The 21941-nt window shown below is 45.2% G+C and overlaps 1 long non-coding RNA gene across 2 annotated transcripts; it reads left to right on the top strand.

The window, feature by feature from the left end:
- The first annotated feature begins 12943 nt into the window (after positions 1 to 12943).
- Positions 12944 to 19707, top strand: LOC140458551 (uncharacterized). 2 transcript variants are annotated; one of them, XR_011953526.1, is made up of 4 exons: positions 12944 to 13031; positions 13696 to 13861; positions 14023 to 14116; positions 19588 to 19707. It is a non-coding gene; the product is annotated as an uncharacterized lncRNA (long non-coding RNA). The 2 variants fall into 2 exon arrangements; XR_011953525.1 differs by lacking the exon at positions 12944 to 13031 and having other exon boundaries at positions 13074 to 13861.
- The last annotated feature ends 2234 nt before the right edge of the window (positions 19708 to 21941 follow it).

The following is a 21941-nucleotide window of genomic DNA, read 5'->3' as shown; positions in this document are numbered from 1 at the left end:
TATAGAAGGTTTCAGTTATAAAGGAAGGTTGTATAGTCTGGGACATTTTTCACTTGAGCCTGGAGATTGAGAGGTGAGCGTATAGAAGTCTACAAAATAATGAGGGGTATAGAACGAGTTAACGTGACTTGTCTTTTCCCAACAGCAGGTCATTTTAGAACTAGGGGCTACATTTCTTAAGGTTAGAAGGGAGAGATTTAAAATCAGAAAACATAAGGAGCAAACTGTTAGAGTGTGTTTTGTGTGTGGAATGAAATTCCCAAGGAAGGGGTGAATGTGTGTACAATTACAATGCTTGAAATATTAGTACAGGAATAGGAAAGGTTTGAAGGGATGTGATCCAGGAAGAGGCAGGAGGGACGAGGTTAGTTTAAGATTATGGTCGGTATCAACCGAATAGTCAGTTTCTGTGCTGTATGACTGTCTGACTATGAAAATAATTTTGTGCCCTATTTAAGAAAGACTGCAAGGGGAAGCCAAGGAACTGCAGACTGAGGAGACAGAAATCAAGGATGGGTAAGGTGTTGGAGATCATTCTGAGATGTAGGATTTACATGCATTTGGAAAGACAGGACTGATTACAGACAGTTAGAGTGGCTTTGTGCGCAGGAAAACATGTCTCACAAACTTGCCTGAGTTTGTTGAAGATGTGACCAAGAAAATAGATGGAAGCAGAGCAATAGACATTGTTTCTGGGTTCAGCAAGGCCTTTGACAGGGTTGAGCAGGCTTCATGGGTTAGTAAGGTTCGGTCACATGGGTTCAGGGAGAGCGACCCAACTCGAGACACAATGGGTTTGATAGGAGGAGGTAGAGGGTTGATGTTGAGACTGGAGGCCTTCGCCCAGCAGTGTGCTGGAGGCCTTCGCCCAGCAGTGTGCTGTAAGGGTTGGTGCTGGGGCCACTGATGTGCATCATTTATATAGAGGATCTGGGTAAAAATATAGGAGTCACTGTTTGTACGTTTGCGGATACCAAAATTAGTGGAAGAGTGCGCAGGGAATATAGTTATCGAAGGGGATGTTAATCAACTGGGCCAGTGGGACAAGGAATGAAAGATGGAATTTAATTCATGTGTTGGATTTAGTTAATTCAAACCAGGGAGGACTAACACAGATAATGGTCGGGCCCTGGACAGTGTTGTCGAACAGAGAGAGACCAAGGGATGCAGTTACACTGTTTTGGAATGGAATCACAGGGGAACAGGGCGGGGAAAGCAGCATTTGGCACACTTGTGTTCATTGGTCAGAGCACTGAGTACATGAGTTGGAGATATTTGTAACATTGTCGTCAATATTTCTCCTGGGCAAAGGAGGCCACGGGGTGGCCTTATAAAGGTTTATGAAACCATGTAGAGCCTAAGTAAGGTGAAAAGCCAAGGGTAGGTGAGTCCAAAGCTAGAGGCACAAACGTGAGGTGAGAGAGCAAGGATTTAAAGAGGGAGCTGAGGGGCAACATTTTCCACAGAGGATGGTGCATAGACAGAATGGACAGCCAGAGGAATTGGTAAAAACAAGTACAATTACAACATGGAAAAGATATTTGGGCAGGTACATGGAGAGGACAAGATTGGAAGGGGTATGGGCCAAACACAGGCAAATGCAACTGATTCCGTTTAGGAAACCTCGGCTGAAGAGTCATGCTGCACAGAAACAGACCCGATGTCTCCAGTTGTTGGAGGAGGAGACTATCGAGACAAGGCATGTTTGTAGAGACTGAACCAAGTTACAGCGATATGGATGGTCATCTGGACTGGAGGTTTCAAATATGTGAAATAATTGGTGAGAGGGGAGGAGATGACAAAGATAGGAACTGTTATAGGAGTTAGAATGATTGAAGACACTGGTCCTCAATACAAGCCATAGATACAGTGTTGGAGAGGGAATAGGGAACAGAAAGATCCCAGGCAGCATTACCACTTTCTCATGTGAGGCCTGCATTCCCCTCTGTTGTCCTAGTCCTCACCAAGACAGCACACATCTGGATTGAAAACTGGGAACTCCCGATGCTGTCTCAGTGCAACAAAACTTAAAGTAGTGGTGGTGACTGAGCCTGGGGTGTGCCTGTACTGTGCTCCCCCTCCAGCACTATGTCTATGTCATGTCTTGTTAGCTGATGTTTGGAGCCCTCTCATTGCTCTCTGCTCTGTGCACTGTGAGTGATCTTACCTGGCAGCAGGATTTATTAAATGCTCCCGACCTCCCTGACCTTCGTCTCTCTGGCTGACCAATCATTTTCCCAACCAGCAGTTGGCAAGTCTATTGAGTCAGGAACTCCCCGAGTACCTATAGTAGACACATAAATAAGCAGAATGGGAAATTAGACTGATGCTGTGAGGGTTACACATGTAGAATGACAGTGAGCCCGCAGAGATCTGGAAAATTCCAGTCTCCATTCCTCGCCTGTGCTGCCTCATCTCTCTGGAGCGGAGAATTCTATTGGCTCAGGATCTGGAGTAGCTGCAAGAGTGAGAGACACTGACAGAGGCAGCAATTAGACTCAGAGTGAGGGATCACACATGGAGAAATACTGACTGATATCACCAGAGTTCAGGATCAAATAATTGTGTGGGAAGAAAGGGTTTTGATTCATGTTGCACTGCGATATACAACCTGTAAGCAGGTGAAGTGATGGCCGAGTGGCATTATTGTGTGACGATTCATCCAGAAACTCAGCAAGTGTTCTCTGGACACAGGTTCAAATCCTACCATTGCAAATGATTGAATGTGAAGTAAATGCTTCAAACAAAGATGTAATTAAAAACCTGGAAATGAGTATTAAACAATTGCTGATGTTAAGAAAAATCCATCGGGTGCATTCCTGTCTTTAGTGAAGTAATCTAAGATGGGTCTGGGATATCACAGGTATTACAGAAACAACAGCTGAGGGAGGGACAGGACAGGCAGCTCAATGTTCCAGGGGACAGATGCTGCAGGAAGGACAGAAGGGGAGCTGAGAGAGGAGGAGAGCTGCTGGTTCTGATGGGGTGAAACATCCCAGCAGGACTGAGAGAGGATATTCCTGCAGGACCGCCCAGTGAAACTATGTTCGTGGAATTAATCAATAACAATGGGTCTGCCCTTTCCTCGGATTGTTCTACAGAGCCGGTAGCCCCGCCCTCCTGCACCCTGACCTTCTCAAGATGGCGGCCATCAGGGCCGCGCTCCCTCTTCCCTCAAACAAATGGCGGCCGTGGCCCTGCGCCCCTTCCCTGATCAGAGACCGCCACCTCCTTACCCGGGCTCGGAGGGTCTTTTCCTAGTTTTTTTTAACCTCTATCCGGGACTTGTGAATTCTCTCCGCTCCTTTCTCCCGTCAAAGCTCCCACGCGCCGCTCTCTGAAGCCGATCGCAGCCGCTGCCGGAGAAAGTAGCTCAATGTCTCTCTGTGTCCTGACCAATGTGAAACTGCGCATGCTCTGCATAGACACCAAACTGCGCGTGCGTCTGAGGTTATCAGTGGATTTCTAGAGAATATTCATAACTGCACAGACTGATGGGTAAAATATTAGTCATTAACAATTGCTTTGTCGAGTTACAGTCATAGAGATGTCTAATATGCAAATTGTGTGGTCCAAATCAACCATACCGGTCAGGTATGCAAATTACCAACTGTTCTGGGAGTTTGAAAAGAAGTTTCTTACTCGAGTAGTTTAATCGATTGGAAATATGTACGTTATCAGATTTACATTTCAACTACAGTATTTTAAAAAATCTCACATTGATTTATGAGAGACGTTTAATGCTCCACTATGTCGTGAGAATGATCAATCCTGCAAAATAGTTTGCTCTCTGACCAATCTTGAAGCGTTCACTCCCGAGAATGCTTTGGCCCCTCTCCTCACTCACTCTGGTTGGAGGACCGGCCGCTACTCGGTCCTCCTGTTCCGCCCCTTCCTCCCAATTGCAGAGTTGATTCAGGCGTGACTTAGCAGGCAAGGGACGAAGGAAGTTCGAGTCGATGTTTTGTGACGCGGTGAAAATATCCCGAATCTTGGACGAGAGGCCTGGGTTCAATTCACAGTTTGTGCAGATTTGTGTAATAACAATTTTAGCAGGTTCATTAGGGAAACTAAGGGAAGTCAGGAACAGAGTGAAAACAGGAGAAAATGCATGTAATGTGATGGGGCTTTCAATGCTCAGATGATTTGACTCTTTACCAAGCGTTTCAGGGTCCGAGTACAGACTGTTGCACTGCTCTTCGTGCACAGCCAGATACCACGATTGTAGGGCAAAGTGGTGGGATATAGAGGTGCTTTTCTGGAAGGCGCTCGGTTTTTGTGGTGAAAACAGTTGAGAAGGAGTCGGGTTTTGTATGGAGCTACCTGTCCCCCTCTTGTTGCAGCCTCTTATTATTGCCCTGACTCTACCTCGTACATGGAGAAAGTGAGGACTGCAGATGCTGGAGATCAGAGCTGAAAAATGTGTTGCTGGAAAAGCGCAGCAGGTCAGGCAGCATTCTGTACCTCGTACATGTTTGGTAGAGATCAGTGACATTTCGTAAGCCCACAATACAAGATCCATCACTCTGTTTAAGACAGTAAAAATCTCTTGTAGCACAATAGTTAGAGAACAATACAGTGCAGAACTGGCCCTTCGGTCCTTGATGTTGCGCCAACCTATGAACTATTCTCAGCTCATCCCCCTACACTGTCCTGAAATCACCCATGTGCTTATCTAAAGGATTGTTTAAATCTCGCTATAGTGGCTGAGTTAACTACATTAGTAGGTAGTGGATTCCATGCCCGAACCACTCTGAGTAAAGAACCTGCCTCTGACATCTGTCTTAAATCTATCATCCCTCAATTTGTAGATATGCCCCCTTATACACACTAATGTCTTCATCCTAGGAAAAAGACTCACTGTCTACCCTATTGTCGGACTCTGGGTCAATCTACTAACTTACTTTCTTCTATGTGTGAGCCAAGTCCTGCGTGTTCTTTAAAATGAAGCAATAGGAGAAGGTATTCGGTGTCACACTTTTTGAGTTTATTTTACAGTAAGTGGATAAAGCATACAGAGCTCTGGGTCGAGATCTTTCCGTCCCTGACAACCTATACAGTGTGTCAGTTCAGAAAAATACCACACCCTTGTCCCTGACCCAGTCTTTTTATACAGTAAAAAAACATCATGCAGTCACTGAGGTGGGATTATCTTCTGATTGGTTGTTAGTCTGACTCCATTCTCTGCCTCCTTCCATTCCCGGATGTTCGACCCCACGTGACCTTGTTTTGCGCGCGAAACGGAGTACCACATGACCCCATTTTGCCCGCGAAACGGAGGACCACATGACCTCCCTGCACGCCTCCGGCGTGTGAAACAGTGCATCACGTGACCTTGTTTTGGAATGGTGCGATGCACCACGTGACCTTATCCTGCACGTGCATGTAACGGAGCGTCCCCAAAGGCCTCCAAATGCCGAGTATATTTACAGTGGCAGCCAGCCATATACTTATAAGTAAGCTATATATTTACACTATCTAAGCCTCTGATCATCTTGTTTGTCTCTATCAAATCCTCTCTTCGCCTTCTTCTTGCCAATGAGAGCACGTTCAAGTCTCTCAACCTTTCCTCATAAGACCTTCCCTCCAGATCACACAACATCCTGGTAAATATCCTCTGCGCCTTTTCCCATGCTTCCACATCCTTCCAGAAATATGGGCACCAGAACTGCACACAATATTCCACATATGGCCGCACCAATGTTTTGGATAGTTGCAGCATGATATTGTGGCTCCAGAACTCAATCCATCTACGAATGAAATCTAACACACTGTATGCCACCTTAACAGTACTGTACACCTGGGTGGCAACTTTCAGGCATCTTTGTACATGGCCTCCAACATCCTTCTGCACATCTACACGACCAAGAATCTTTCCATTGACCCAGTACTCTGCCTTCCTGTTATCCTTCACAAAGTGCATCACCTTACATTTAGCTGCATTGAACTCCATTTGCCACGTTCAGCCCAATTCTACAGTTTATCCAAGTCCCCCTGCAACCTGTAACATTCTTCCACACTGTCCACTACTCCACTGACTTTGCTGTTGTCTGCAAATTTACTAATCTATCCACCTATGCCTGCGTCTAAGACTTTTATAAAAATGACAAACAGCAGTGATCCCAAAACAGATCCTTGTGGCACACCACTAATAACTGCACTGGAGGCTGATTATTTTCCATCATCCACCACTCGCTGCCTTCTTTCAGAAAGCCAGTTTCTAATCCAAACTGCTAAATCACACTCAATTCCATGTTGCTGCATTTTCTCTAACAGCCTACCATGTGGAACCTTATCAAAGGCTTTACTGAAGTCCACGTATACCGCGTCAACTGCCCTACCCTCATCTATATGCTTGGTCACCATCTCAGAAAATTCAATGAGATTTGTGAGACACGACCTGCCCTTGACGAAACCATATATGATCTGAAATCATATTGTTGTTTGCCAGATGATTACAAATAGTGTCTCTTATAATCCTTTCCAAAACCATTCTGACAACAGAAGTAAGGCTCACTGGTATATAATTACCTGGGTCATCTCTACTGGCCTTCTTGATCAAGGGCATAACATTTGCAATCATCCAGTCCCCTTGTACTGAACTTGTAGGCAATGACAGCTCAATATCAAAGCCAAACTCTTTGCTATCTTCTCCCTAGCTTCCCAGACAATCTACAGATAAATCCCATCTAGCCCAGGGGACTTGTCTACTTTCAATCCTTCTAGAATTGATAACACCTGTTCGTAACTAACCTCTATCCTTTCTAGTGTAACGTCTTCTACCTCATTATTATCTATAATATTCTAATTTCCCTGAGTGAAAACCAATGAGAAATGTTCGTTTAGCACCTTTCCGATTTCCACAGTGTCCACACTCAACTTCCCACTTCTGACTTTGATTGGCCCGATTCCTACCTTATCCTTTATTCCTCACATACCGATAGAAAGCTTTAGGGTTCTCCTTTATTCTATTCACTAAAGACTGCTCGTGTCCTCCCTTTGTTCTTCTTAACCCTCTTTAAAGCCTTCCTAGCTGATCTGTAAGTCTCCATCGCCTCATCTGTACCATTTGCCTCATCAAAACATAAGCCTCCTACTTCTTCTTAACAAGAGATGCAATTTCTGTGGTAAATCACGGTTCCCTTACCTTATCACTTCCTCCCTGCCTGACAGGGACATACCTATCAAGGACACACAATATCTGTTCCTTAAACCAGCTCCACATTTCTATTGTCTGCATCCACTGCATTTTGCTACCCCATTCTATGCATCCTAATTCTTGCTGAATCGCATTATAATTGCCACTGCCCCATCGATAATTCTTCACCTGTGGCATGTACCTATCCCTTTTCATCGCTAAACCAAACATAACTGAATTATGATCACTCTCTCCAAAGTGCTCACCTACAACTAAATCAAACACCTAGTCCGGTTCATGACCAAGCACCAGATCCAATGTGGCCTCCCCTCTTGTCGGCCCTTCGACATACTGTGTCAGGAAACCCTCCTGTAAACATTGGACAAAAACTGATCCATCCGACGTACTAGAATTATAGAATTTCCAGTTAATGTTGGGGAAGTTAAAGTCCCCTATAATGACCACCATGTTACTTTCACTCCTACCCAGAGTAATTTGTCTAATCCTCTCTTCCCCCTCCCTGGAACTCTGTGGCGGCCTATAAAAAATCCAAGCAGTGTGACCTCCCCTCTCCTGTTTCTAACCTCAGCCCACACTACTTCAGTAGACAAGTCCTCAGCAAATGTTCCCTCAGCCACCGTTATACTATCCTTGACTAACATGACATGCATGGGCCCATTGCGGTGCTTCAAATTCCATGAGGCAGCCATACTCTCTATGACAGACAGACTCAGTCTGGAACCTCCTCTGTCCTTAAGACCTTATGCACTGCCTACGCTCCTCCATTTCCCCTTTGTACATTCCCTTTTCAACCCACCCCACCCCACCTGCATCACTCCACAATTGGAGCTGTCAAGGGCAGAAGTCTGTGGAAAACCCTCCCTAACCTTCTCTATCCTCTTTTAAGATGTATTTTAAAATCATTCTCCTTAACCAATGTTTTGATCATCCATGAAACACCTTAGGAGATTTGCCATTATGAAAGATTCCATCTAAAGCAAGTAGTTGTTGTTATTGCTGTACATTAGGGGAAACAGAAATGATGCTTTCAAAATTCTAACAAGAAAGTCACTGATAGGCGCAGTGTGTAGGCTAAATAATAACATCACATTGGGATGGACAATAAACAAAGAAATAACTAATGCCTGTAAAAATGGCATGTCTATTACCATGGGTGATTTTAATCTACATGTAGATTGGTCGAACCAGCTTCGTCAGGGTAGCCTTGAGGAGTTCATTAAGTGTATACATGATAGTTTTTTTGAACAGTATGAAATGTAAATGACAAGGAGCAAGCTATCCAAGATCTGGCCCCTGTGCAATGAGACAGGAATAATTAATGACCTCAGAATTAGGGATCCTCTTGGAAGAAGTGATCACTGTCTGGTTGAAGTTAGAATACATATGGAAAGGTGTGAAGATAAATTACCCCCCCTCGATCTCTTCATAGCCAACTGCCGCTGGGACATTAACCGTCTCAACGTCTCCACCCCTCTCACCCACTCCAACCTCTCAACCTCTGGACGTGCATCCCTCCACTCCATCCGTTCCAACCCCAACCTCACAATCAAACTGGCAGACAAGGGAGGCGCGGAAGTAGTTTGGCACACGACCTTTATACCGCTGAGGCTAACCGCCAGCTCGCGGACACCTCCTCCTGCTGCCCCCTTGATCATGACCCCACCTCCCACCACCAAACCATCATCTCCCAGACCATCCATAACCTCATCACCTCAGGGGATCTCCCATCCACTGCCTCCAACCTCATAGTCCCTCAACCCCACCGCCAGTTTCTACCTCCTGCCCAAAATCTACAAACGTGACTGGCCCGGCCGACTCATTGTCTCAGCCTGATCCTGCCCCACCGAACTCATCTCTGCATACCTCGACACGGTCCTGTCCCCCTTAGTGCAAGAACTCCCCACCTACGTTCGGGACACCACCCACACCCTCCACCTCCTCCATGATTTTCGTTTCCCCGGCCCCCAACTCCTTATCTTCACCAGTCCCTATACACCTCCATCCCCCATCATGAAGAACTCAAAGCCCTCCGCTTCTTCCTTTCCCACTGTACCAACCGGTACCCTTTCACTGACACCCTCCTTTGACTGAATGAACTGGTCGTCACTCTGAACAACTTCTCTTTCCAATCCTCCCACTTCCTCCAAACCAAAGGAGTAGCCAAGGGCACCCGCATGGGCCCCAGCTATGCCTGCCTCTTCGTAGGATATGTGGAACAGTCCATCTTCCGCAGCTGCACTGGCACCACCCCCCACCTTTTCCTTCACTACATCAATGACTGTATCGGCGCTGCCTCATGCTCCCATGAGGAGGTTGAACAGTTCATCCACTTTACCAACAACTTCCACCCCAACCACAAATTCACCTGGACCATTTCAGATTCCTCCCTCCCCCTCCTAGACCTTTCCATTTCTATCTTGGGCGACCGAATCAACACGGACATTTACTATAAACCGACCGGCTCCCACAGCTACCTAGACTACACCTCCTCCCACCCTGCCCCCTGTAAAAAATGCCATCCCATATTCCAAATTTCTTTGTCTCCGCTGCATCTGATCCCAGAAGGACCAGTTCAAATACTGTACAACCCAGGTGGCCTCCTTCTTCAAAGACCGCAATTTCTCCCCAGATGTGGTCGACGATGCCCTCCACCGTATCTCCTCCACTTCCCGCTCGTCCAGCCTTGAGCCCCGCCCCTGCAACCACCACCAGGACAGAACCCCACTGGTCCTCACCTACCACCCCACCAAACTCCATATACAGCGTATCATCCATCGTCATTTCAGCCACCTCCAAATAGACCCCACCACCAGGGATATATTTCCCTCCCCTCCCCTATCAGCATTTCGAAAAGACCACTTCCTCTGTGACTCCCTTGTCAGGTCCACACCCCCCACCAACCCAACCTCCATTCCCGGCACCTTCCCCTGCAACCGCAAGAAATGCAAAACTTGCGCCCACACCTCCCCCCTTACTTCCCTCCAAGGCCCCAAGGGATACTTCCATATCCACCACAAATTCACCTGCACCTCCACACACATCATTTATTGCATCCGCTGCACCCGATGTGGCCTCCTCTATATTGGGGAGACAGGCTGCCTTCTTGCGGAATGTTTCAGAAAACATCTCTGGAACACCTGGACCAACCAACCCAACCACCCCATGGCTCAACACTTCAACTCCCCCCCCCCCCGTCCACCAAGGACATGCAGGTCCTTGGACTCCTCCATCGCCAGACCATAGCAACACGACAGTTGGAGGAAGAGCGCCTCATCTTCCGCCTAGGAACCCTCCAACCACAAGGGATGAATTCAGATTTCTCCAGTTTCCTCATTTCCCCTCCCCCACCTTGTCTCAGTCAAATCTCTCGAACTCAGCTCCAACTTCCTAACCTGCAATCTTCTTCCTGACCTCTCTGTCCCCACCCCCACTCCAGCCTATCACCCTCACTTTGACCTCCTTCCACCTGTTGCATTTCCAACGCCCCTCCCCCAAGTCCCTCCTCCCTACCTTTTATCTTAGCCTGCTGGACACACTTTCCTCATTCCTGAAGAAGGGCTTATGCCTGAAACGTCGATTCTCCTGTTCCTTGGATGCTGCCTGACCTGCTGCGCTTTTCCAGCAACACATTTTCAGCTCTGATCTCCAGCATCTGCAGTCCTCACTTTCTCCTCCAGTGCGAAGATAAAATCTAATACCTTGGCCCTGTGCTTGAACATGAGGAACTAAAATAGAATGAGGGAGAACCTGGATTGTAGACTGGAAACAACGATTTTATGGTGGGACAGTTGATGAGCAGTGAAAGATTTTCAAAGACATTTTAGGAAGTGCTCAGCAAAGGCATATTCCAGTGAAAAGGAAGGACTGTAAGAAAAGGCGGTGGACAAAAGATAGGGAATTCTAAACCAGTTAGTTTATTCTCAGTAGTTGGAATGATGTTTGGCTCTATTATCAAGGAAGAAATAGCAGGGAATCTCAATACAAATTGTCCCATTGGGCAGACAGAGCATGGATTCATGAAGGACAGGTCATGCTTGACAAATCGTTTGGAATTCTACGAAGACATTTTGAGCAAGGTGGACAACGGGGACCCAGTGGATGCGGTGTACCTGGATTTCCAAAAGGCCTTCAACAAGGTGCCATGCAAGTGGCTGTTGCATTATATAAGGGTGCATGGGATAGAGTATTAGCATGGATAGAAGATTGGTTGACTAACAGGAAGCAAAGAGTGGGGATAAATAAGCCTTATTCTGGCTGGCAATCAGTAACTAGTAGTGTGCCTCTAGGATCTGTGTTGGGACTGCAATTATTTAGAATTGATACAGATGATTTAGACTTGGGGACCACATGTAGGGTGTCAAAGTTTGCATTTTGACTAAGATGAGTAGCAGAACAAAGTGTGCAGAGGACTGGGAAACTTTGCAGAGGAACATAGATACATTGATTGAATGGGCAATGGTTTGGCAAGTGGAATATTATGTTCATGTTTGGTTGGAGTAACATTAATAAAAATGTTATGTTTGGTTGCAGTAACATTAATAAAAAGATTATTACTTGAATTTTAAAAAAGTTACATTATTTGATATGCAGAGGCACCTGAACATCCTTCTGCAGGAGGGTTAGTCACTAGGTATAACAATCAATTCAGAAGACAAATGGAATTTTGTCCTTCATTTCTGAAGGGATTGTGTTTAAAAGCAGAGGTTATGTTCTAGCTATAGTGGGTGCTGGTAAGGCCACACCTGGAGTACTGCATGCAGTTTTTATCTCCTTACGTGCTCAGGGATGTACTGGCCCGAGAGGGGCTGCAGAGGAGGTTAACTATATTGATTCCGGAGGTGAGGGGTTTGGCTTAAGAGAGACTGAGTAGGTTGGGATTATATTCATTGGAATTCAGAAAAATGGATAGATGTAAAATAATGAGTGGAATAAATAAAATAGAAGTAGAGAGGATGTATCCACTGGCAGGTGAAGCTAGGACAAGAGGGCATCACAACAAGGTTAGAGGCAGCAAATTTAGGAGTGAATTGAGAAGGAATGTCTTGACCTTGATGGAGTACATTGCCCAGGGAAGTATTTGATGCTAGTTCAATGAACATTTTTAAAGCTAAGTTATTTTTTTTTTATAAAGAAATAATTAATTAAGGAATACGGTGAGAACGTGGGTAAATCGTTTTGCATCCACAAAATGATCAACCATGATCTTATTGAATGGTAGAGCAGGCTCGAAGGCCTGGACGGCCTTCTCTTTTTCCAAGATCTTTTGTTCTTATGTTATGCATTCCTCCCTCACTCGTGACTTGGAGGTGCTGGTGTTGGATTAGGATGGACAAAATTAAAATTCAGAGAACACCAGGTTATAGTCCAACAGGTTTATTTGGAAGCACTACTTTGCTGGTCCTTCATCAGCTGGGTGTCTGATTTTTAACTTTGTCCCTCACTCTTGTCACTGATAAACAGCAACAAAAGCCACGAAGCAGTGCGCAAGCTCCAGCCAACAGTTGGTATTGTGGACAATGAAGAAGGTTATCTCAGAATACAATGGGATATTGATCAGATGGGCCAATGGGCTGAGGACAGGCAGATAGGATTTAATTTACATAGATTAGGTTAGGATAACTGGTTAACATTGACAGGTTGGACCGAAGAAGTGATTGATGTCAGCGGCGGACCAATGGAAAGGCAGGGGAGGAGCTGGAGGACCGGGCGGGGCAGTTGGTCCTCCGGCCAATCAGTGACTGAGGGCGGGACTAGACTATACCACGTGATCATCCTCGCGGGGGGCGCGGATGTTTGGAATGTGTGTGCGCGCGCGGAGTGCTGTCGGGAAGGAAAGAAATAAACAGCAGGAAGCGGGAGGGAAATGGTGTTGGTATGGGCTGAGAGGTTTTACAAACATTTGCTGCACGTCGGAAAATACAATTTGGAAACTTAGTTCCGTTTTTGCAGCAAACGGGAATATGCCTCGTTGAGTAATCGGCCCGAGTGAGCGCCGCCATCTTTATTCGGGGCAATGATTCACTGGACACGTGCGCGGCCGCCAGCTTTGTAGGGGGCAAAGTTCAGAGGGATGTATGTGCAGCCTTCCCTGGTAAAAAGAGTCATAGGGCAGGATTTACACAGAGCACATTCAAACCCAGAGAAAGGGACTTTTTTTTCTGGACTCGTTTCGTCATTTATTTAAATGATTTAGGTGTGAATAGAGGCCGTATAGTTAGTAAGTTTGCTGGTGACACCAAAATTGGAGGTATTGTGGACAATGAAGAAGGTTATCTCAGAGTACAGTGGGATATTGATCAGATGGGCCAATGGTCTGAGGAGTGGCAGATAGCTTAGGTTAGGATATCTGGTTGGCATAGGTTGGACCGAAGAAGTCTGTTTCTGTGCTAGACAACTTTGACTGTGGGATCATAAAAGTGAACTCTGCTCTGGTTCATCTCTGGGTTCTCTGATGTCCACTTGTTCATTATCTAGCTTCCTCAGTCTCTCATGGGTGTATTTTTGCTCTGTATAGTATTTTACTATTATTTTCACAGCTGTTTTGTAAATGAATTGAAAAATGTAGAGCTGGAAAAATACAGCAGGCCCGGCAGCATCCGAGGAGCAGGAGAATCGACGTTTTGGGCATAAGCCCTTCTTCAGGAATGTAAACGAATTGTCCACTGCTGCCTGGCTCCTGACCATATGCTGTTCCATTATCAGGTTATTTTTTCCACAATATCTTTGACAGTCAAGAATTCTTTTGTCCAATCAGCGAGTGCATTTTCCTTCAATTTCTGACAGTCAAATTCTGCACCATTTTCATTCCCTGTAATTCATATTGCACTCCCTGAAACATCAACTGTGTATTTCTCCTTCCACAGAAACCAGTGATCAATGCCAAAGCCTTGTTGCCTGTGGAGAGGGTGATGTTTGACTTCCTTGTACTGCTGCAGTTTGTGTGGTGAAGGTGGTTGGGTAAGAGACATTACAGATTATTCACTCAGCGATATTGAAGAGTAGAAGATATCTGTACAAATCATCATGGTTTTAATTTCACAAAAATATTATTGAGAACTTTTGACATAACACTACAGATGGAGAATATTGCGTCCAGTGATCAAAACCATTGCCAAATAAGCAGTTTTTCAAGAATGCCTTAAAGGAAGAAAGTAGATCTTAGTGGGTTAGAGTGGGGATTCCAGACCATGTTCCCTTGGAGTCTATAGAAACAGTCACACAGGTGAACTCAAAAATAAACACATGATTGAGAGTCTGATCTATAATGAGTTATTGAGATATGAAAGGGTGTGTGGTACAGGGAGATAGGAATGATTACAGCCAGCAATTAATTCAAAGGTGCGAAAGTAAATTGTTGTTGATTATAAATGGGAGTCTTTTGATTGATCAGCAAGTTCTGGTACAAGTGAGCACTTCAGCAGTAGAGTTTTCAATATTCTTGAGATTATCGGGAGGGTGAATGTGGGATGCTGGCCAGGAGTGGGTTTAGATAATGAAATCTAGAGTCAACAAAAGGAATGAATGAGAGTTTCAGCAAATGAGCTGAGACTGTGGTGAGGTCAGGTGATATCACTGAAGTCGAAATAGAGGACTTGGAGGGGGTCTGGCCTCAGCCTCGACTCCCCTCTGGGATTCAGAAGCTTGTCGGTTTGTGAATCAAGTCTGTAACAAGCTCAGGAACTGATTGGCCCAGGCAGAACCCAAACTGGGCATCGCTGAGCAGGTTATTGCTGAGCAGTTGCTTGACAGCACAGTTGATGACACCTTCCATCACCTCACTGCTGAGCGAGTGTGGACTGATGGAGGGGAATTGGCTGAGTTGGATCTGCCCTGTGTTGTTGTGTTGAACATCCCTGAGCAATATTCCACAAAGTCGGTAGGTGCCAGTGCTGGAGCAGTACTTGCCTTGGTGGGCAGCAGGTTCTGGAGCACAGCCAACAGTATTATTGCCAGAATATTGGCAGGGTCCATAACCTTTACACTGCTTATCCATTTCTTGATCTGATTTGACATGAGTTTTAAACCATTTCGATTCATATTTGTGATGTCAGGGACCAATGGAGAAGGCTCATCCACTTGGCACTGCTGGCTGAAAATTGCTGCAAATGCTGTCCTCTTATCTGTGGAATGGATGTGGGAGACCCCTCCATCAGTCAGGGTGGGATATCTGTGATGCTGTAATTGTCCATCACCATTCCTGACTAGGTGTGGCACAACTGCAGAACTCCGATCTAATCCATTGTTTATGGGATCACTTAGTTCTATTTGGTGTTGCTTGTGCTGCTTGTAGCTGCACCAAGTTGGCACCTCATTTTTAAGTATGCCTGGTACTGCTGGCATGCCCTCCTGCATTCACTATTGAACCAGGGTTGATTCCCCTGGCTTGATGTTAATGGTTGGGGGATATCAGGCCATGTGATTTCAGATTGGGCTGGAGTACAGTTCTGCTGCTGTTGTTGGTCCACAGTGAGGCAGAAGTTGCAGAGTCAATAGGGCTGATTGTGTGGTTGTATTTGCTGGTTCATTGGTAGATGTAATGTGGTCCATCCAGTTTCATTCCTTTTAGATTAGATTACTTAGTGTGGAAACAGGCATTTCGGCCCAACAAGTCCACACCGACCCGCTGAAGCACAACTCACCCAGACCCATTCCCCTACATTTACCCCTTCACCTAACAGTACGGGCAATTTAGTATGGCCAGTTCACCTAACCTGCACATTTTTGGACTGTGGGAGGAAACTGGAGCACTCGGAGGAAACCCACGCAGACACGGGGAGAATGTGCAAACTCCACGCAGTCAATCGCCTGAGGCAGGAATTGAACCCGGGTCTCTGGCACTATGAGGCAGCAGTGCTAGCCACTGTGCCGTCCTTTGTTGAGACTGTGCAGTGATTAATACAATGAGTGATTTGATGGGCCGCTGTCAGGTTTCTTTCCCTCAAGGACATTGTCAATGGCAGAAAGAACATCCCCAGTGGTTCCGTGGCAAACAGTAGATTCTTCATTCCAGTTTCTTTTTTTTTCTTGACTTCAGAGCAACCCTCTACCAATTTGGGATTCAAACCTGAACTTCAGTTGTATATTTTAATATTCGTGATAAATGCAACAGGTTTGTTCACTTATTTTTAGAATCACTATCACAGGTTTTGTTTTTTTTAATTTCGAAAACAATGTCTATTATCCTGTCTCCTCCATCCTCCCTTCCAACAACAAGAGTGAGGAGCACATGGGGTTTCTCTGTCCATAACATTGAGACAATCCAATCAGCTGCCTCTGCTTCTTTCCTCCCTCTCCACTAGCCCACCGAGCCACACTGCCTCACAAGGGTGCTCCTCATTTTAGTCCTAAACTTGCATTTCCTAGAGTCTCTTGTCAAGCCTTATTAGAGATTTTCTTGACCATTTACCCTAGTGTAGCTAAATGATGGACATTCCAAATCTCTGTATCATCCTCCCGCTTGTCATCGCTCTCTCTCCCGCCCCCCACCCCCCAGCCCCACGCCCCCACCCCCCCCCCCCCATTGCAATTCACAGATATTTTTCCCTGATCTGTCTGTCTATCTTTTCTGGTTATGTCCTTCTCTCCCATTCTGCTAAAACCTAATATTTGATCTCACCATCATTGGCAAATCCTGCTCCATCTCCACTCTCCCTTTCCTTTCTGAATTCATTGTATTTGGTGTCCCTCCAGGATCTATCCTTGGTCCATCCTGTTTCTCACCTACATACTGCCAGGAGGTAACTTCGCCCAAAAGCACTGTGTTAGGTTTCACATGTACACTGACAATGTCCAGCTCTCCCTCCCCATCATCCCTCTCCATTACTCCACTATTACTCAGTTATCAAACTGCTTACCACGCTTCAATTAGCTGCAATTCACTCCAATGAAACACTGTAATTCTTAAACCCATTGCCTTCAGTTGCTATTCCAAATTCATTTCCCTTACTGCTGTGTCCCTCCCTCTCACTGGGAAGTGTCTGAGGCAGAACTACATTCTTCACAATATTGCTTTCATATCTGACCCCAAGGTGACCTTCTGATCAGACATCTACACAATCACAAACACCAGGAATTCCAATCTCAAAAACGTTGCTTATCTCCTTCTCACGCCAGCTCCATTGCTACTGAAACCCTACCCTGTATCGGTGTTGACTTTAACTTGACAAATCTGAAACAGAACCCTTGATTCCGCGAGTGACCCAGAATCTGGTTCAAGACGAACCTGTAATGGGACACATCCTCTCCATATTTACCCTGTCAAACCTCGACAGAATCCTGTATGTTTCAAAGAGATCACCTCTCATTCTTCCAAAGTCCAGTGAGTAGATTCCCAATTTATTCAGTCTTTGCTTACAGAATAATCCCTTCAAAACAGGGATCATCCCAATGGATCTTCTCTGAAATGCTCTATTTGGTTAAATAAAGTGACCAAATCTGTTCCCGTTACTCCAGATGTGGTCTCACTTGCCATTTGTTTAGTTGCCCTAAGGTATATACTCCAAACTCTTATATTGCAAACTCTTTGAAATAAGGGACAACATTCCATTCCCTTTCCTGATTCCATGTTGTAACTGTGTGCTCGCTTTCTGTGTTTCCTGCTCATTTTCCCCCAGTCCCTTTGTGGTGCAGCTTTCTACAGTTTATCCCAAGTTATACTCTATTTGCCAACTTGTTGCCCAGGTAATCCTGTGAATATCTCTCTGTAAACTGTTTATAACCTTTTGGAACTTTCCTGTTATGCCTTTTCTAGGAGATTTCCCCTCTCATTATTCGAAACATGTACTATGAGCATGCTCAGTTGCTATCTTTCAGGGATACTCTGTTTCATGACTGGGAGGAGCTTGCTGCCCATTGGTCAGAATGGAGACATCTTGCCCATCAAGGTGCATGAGCCTTTCACACCCCATGTCTTACTGTGGAGGCACAGCGGCAGCACGGAAGGAAAGAAAAGGAAGCAAATCCTGCTCTCTATATCTCACTGAATCTTGGGATATTCTGTCCCATGTTCAGTCACATGAAGTCCCAAGGTGGAAACTCATAGAAACCCACATAGATTTGCCCTTGAAGTGCCTGCTAACCTCCACCAGGGGTAATGTGTCCAGTCGTCCTGGACCAGGAGGAGGGGATTGTATGAGTTTCAAACTTGAACTGACAGTGACAGATTTTATAAACTTGTATTACAGGCAGATATTCAGATGGTAAGCTCAGTCATTGTAACGCCAAACTCTGACACAATTACTCCATTCATCAGGACCTGGATATTCATATTGTGTGAGAGTATTGTGTTCCAGATCAATACCATTTGCTGAATAAAAGTTCTCCTTTGAATCAAACCATCCTCTCAATAGATCTTCCCAAATCTTCAACATGTTTCTTGTAACCCTTGTATAATGAGCTGATGGGCCTAAGGTTTATTATTACAACGTGTAACTTTTGTAAACCGCTTTGTCACAGCTCCCCAAATTTCCTTTGCTACAAGGAGAACCATCTCAGTCTTTTCCAAACCGCTGATTCCCCAATCTCTGTTTGCTCTCTATAAGGTACACATCAGGGTTGTGTTGGAACATTCTCCACTTGCCTGCATCAGTGCACCCCCCCCCCCAACAATATTAAAGAAAGGGAACATCCTCCAATTTCTGCAACTAAAATCCCCCATTCCTTGAACCATCCTGGTAAATCTCCTGTGCCCTCTCTCAGGGACCCTGCCACCCTTCACAATGTGTGGGCGATCTGTGTTTCGCACAGACCCAGCTGCTCTGAACCCTGTGGGTGATAGCATAGAGCAACAGTTGCACTAAACATCACTGTCTGGAAGAGAGTGAGAGACAGAAATCCCGATGGCATTTAAAATCTATTTAGGAACACACTTGCAAGGCCAAGGCTGACAGGTCTATGGGCTCAGTGCTGGAAAATGGGATTAAAATAGTTAGCTGGGAGATTTCTTTACAGCATAAAGCCAATGGACCACAAAACCGTTTTCCGTCATGTAGACCACAGACGTGTAATATAGGAATATGACAAGCCACAATAGAAACCAGGTCAGAGAAGGTGATATTAGAATAGTTGATACGTGATTGATTAATGTTTTTTGGAGGAAAATGTGACAGAGGTTAAGCGGGTCATTTTGGAGCTCTAACTGCAGGAATCTGAAATAAAAATGGGTTTTCTTGAAGGCTGGAATTAAAGAAAGGTACATCACAGAGATTAGTGAGGGTGGACAAGATTAAAGATAGAGAGGGTGTTGAGACTGGAGGAGATTAGATATTGGAGGATGTTGCAGAGATTGAGATGTTTTTGATGCAGAGATAGTGATAGTTCTGAGGCTAGAGAGGAATTATAGAAATAAGGATAAGTTGTTAGCCTTCCCAATGCTACCTCTTTACTTATAATGATTGTTTCTCTGTCCTCCTCTGCCATTGCCTCCATAGGCCTGCGACAATGAGACTACACAGACAGTATGTTCCTGTTAAGGCCAAGGCTGGGAGGTGTCGAGAATGCTGCATGACCTGTGAAATTGAGGCTCTGGTCAAGAAAATGAAGGAAGGATATGGCAGGTACAGACCACTGTTTGTGTGAATCCCTAGAGGACTATAAGGGCAGTAGGAGTATACTCACGGGAAACCAGGAGGCAAAAAAGGGGACATGAGATAGCTTTGGGAAATAGGTTTAAGGAGAATCCAAAGAGATTCTACAAATACACTAAAGACAAAAGAATAACTAGGCAGAGAATAGCGACTCTCAATGATCAACAAGACTGTCTGTGGAACAGCAGGAGGTGGGAGAGATTCTGTGAGTATTTCACGTCAGTTTTTACTGAAAGGGGATATGGAAGTTAGAGATGTTGGAGAAATAAATAGTGATAACTTGGCAAATGTACAAATTACAGAGGAGGAGGTACTGGATGTCTTAAAATGCATAAAGGTGGATAAATCCTTGTAATCTGATCAGGTGTATCCCAGAACTTTGTGGGTAATTAGGGACGCTTTTGCTGGGCCTCTCGCTGTGATATTTGTATCATCGATCACCACAGGTGAGGTGCTGGAAGATAGGTGCCATTATTTGAGAAAGGTGGTAAGGAAAAGCCAGGGAACTATAGACCGGTGAGCCTGAAGTCAGTGGCAGAGAAGTTGTTGGAAGGGATTCTCCGGGACAGGATTTACATGTCATTGGAAAAGCAAAAAATGATTCGGGAGAGTCAGCATAGCTTTGTGCATAGAAATCATTAACTTGGACTTGAGAAAGACACAAGGTTTCACATAACACACTGGTTAGCAGGTTCAACACCATAGAAATCTGGCGGAACTAGCTGTTTGGATACGGAATTGGCTGGAAGGTCAAAGAGTCATAGATGGACAGCACAGAAACAGAGAACTGTCGGTCCAACCAGTACATGCTGATCAGATATCCCAATGCAATCTAGTCCCACCTGTCAGCACCCGGCCCATATCCTTCCTATTCATATACACGTGAAGATGTCTTTTAAATGTTGCAATCATAATGGCCTCCACCACTTCCTCTGACAGCTTATTCCATACACGTACCACCCTCTGTGTGAAAACGTTGCCTCTCAAGTCTCTTTAAAGTATTTCCCCTCATACCATAAACCTATGCCCTCTCGTGCTGGGATCCCCCACGCCAGGGAAAAGACTTTGTCTATTTATCCTATCCATGCACCTCATGTTTTTATACACATAGATAAGATCACCTCTCAGCCTCTGACGCTGCAGGGAAAACAGCCCCAATCTATTCAACCTCTATTCAACCCCCAGCCTAGCTCAAATCCTCCAACCCTGGCCATGTTCTTGTAAATCTTTTCTGAACCCTTTCAAGTTTCACAACATCCTTCCAAAAGGAGGGTGACCAGATTTGTATGCAACGTTCCAAAAGTGGCCTAACCAATGTCCTGTACAGCTGCAACATGATCTCATAACTCCTGTACTCAATACATTGTCCGATAAAGGCAAGCATACCAAATGCCGCCTTCACTATCCTATCTACCTGCACTCCAAGGCCTCTTTGTTCAGTAACACTCCTCAGGACCTTACCATTAAGTGTATATGTCCTGCTAAGATTTGCTTTCCCAAAATACCACTCCTCAGCCATTCACCCATCTGATCAAGATCCCATTGTACTCTGAGGAAATCTTTTTCACTGTCCATTACACCTCCAGTTTTGGTGTCATCTCACTCACTATACCTCCTATGTTCACATCTAAGTTATTGATATAAATGACGAAATGATCCAGCAGTGATCCTTGTAACACTCCACTAGTCACAGGCCTCCAGTCTGAAAAGCAACCCTCCATCACCACCCTCTGTCTTCTGCCTTTGAGCCAGTTCTGTATCCAAATGGTTAGATCTTCCTGTATGCCATGAGCTCTAACCTTGCTGAGCAGTCAGTGTCACAGTGCAGGATGCTTTTTTGACTGGAAGACTGTGATGAGCAATATGCTGTCAGGCTGGGTACTGGGTCCACTGCTTTTTGCCATTTATATAAATGATTTCTGTGTGAATACAGGAGCTATGGTTAGTAGGTTTACAATAGACACCAAAAGTGGAGGTGCAATGGATAGCAAAGTTACCTGAGAGTACAATGAGACTCCGATCAAATGGGCTGAGGAGTGGCAGATGCAGTTTAATATAGATATATGTGAGGTTCTGCATTTTGGAAAAGCAAATCAGGGCAGGACTTCGACACTTAATGGGAAGGTCCTGGGGAGTGTTGCTGAACAAAGAGATCTTGGAGTGCAAGTTCATAATTCCTTGAAAGTGGAATCATAGAT

The sequence above is a fragment of the Chiloscyllium punctatum genome, chromosome 33, assembly GCF_047496795.1.
Source record: "Chiloscyllium punctatum isolate Juve2018m chromosome 33, sChiPun1.3, whole genome shotgun sequence".
NCBI lineage: Eukaryota > Metazoa > Chordata > Chondrichthyes > Orectolobiformes > Hemiscylliidae > Chiloscyllium > Chiloscyllium punctatum.
This window is presented reverse-complemented; position numbering and strand designations above follow the sequence as displayed.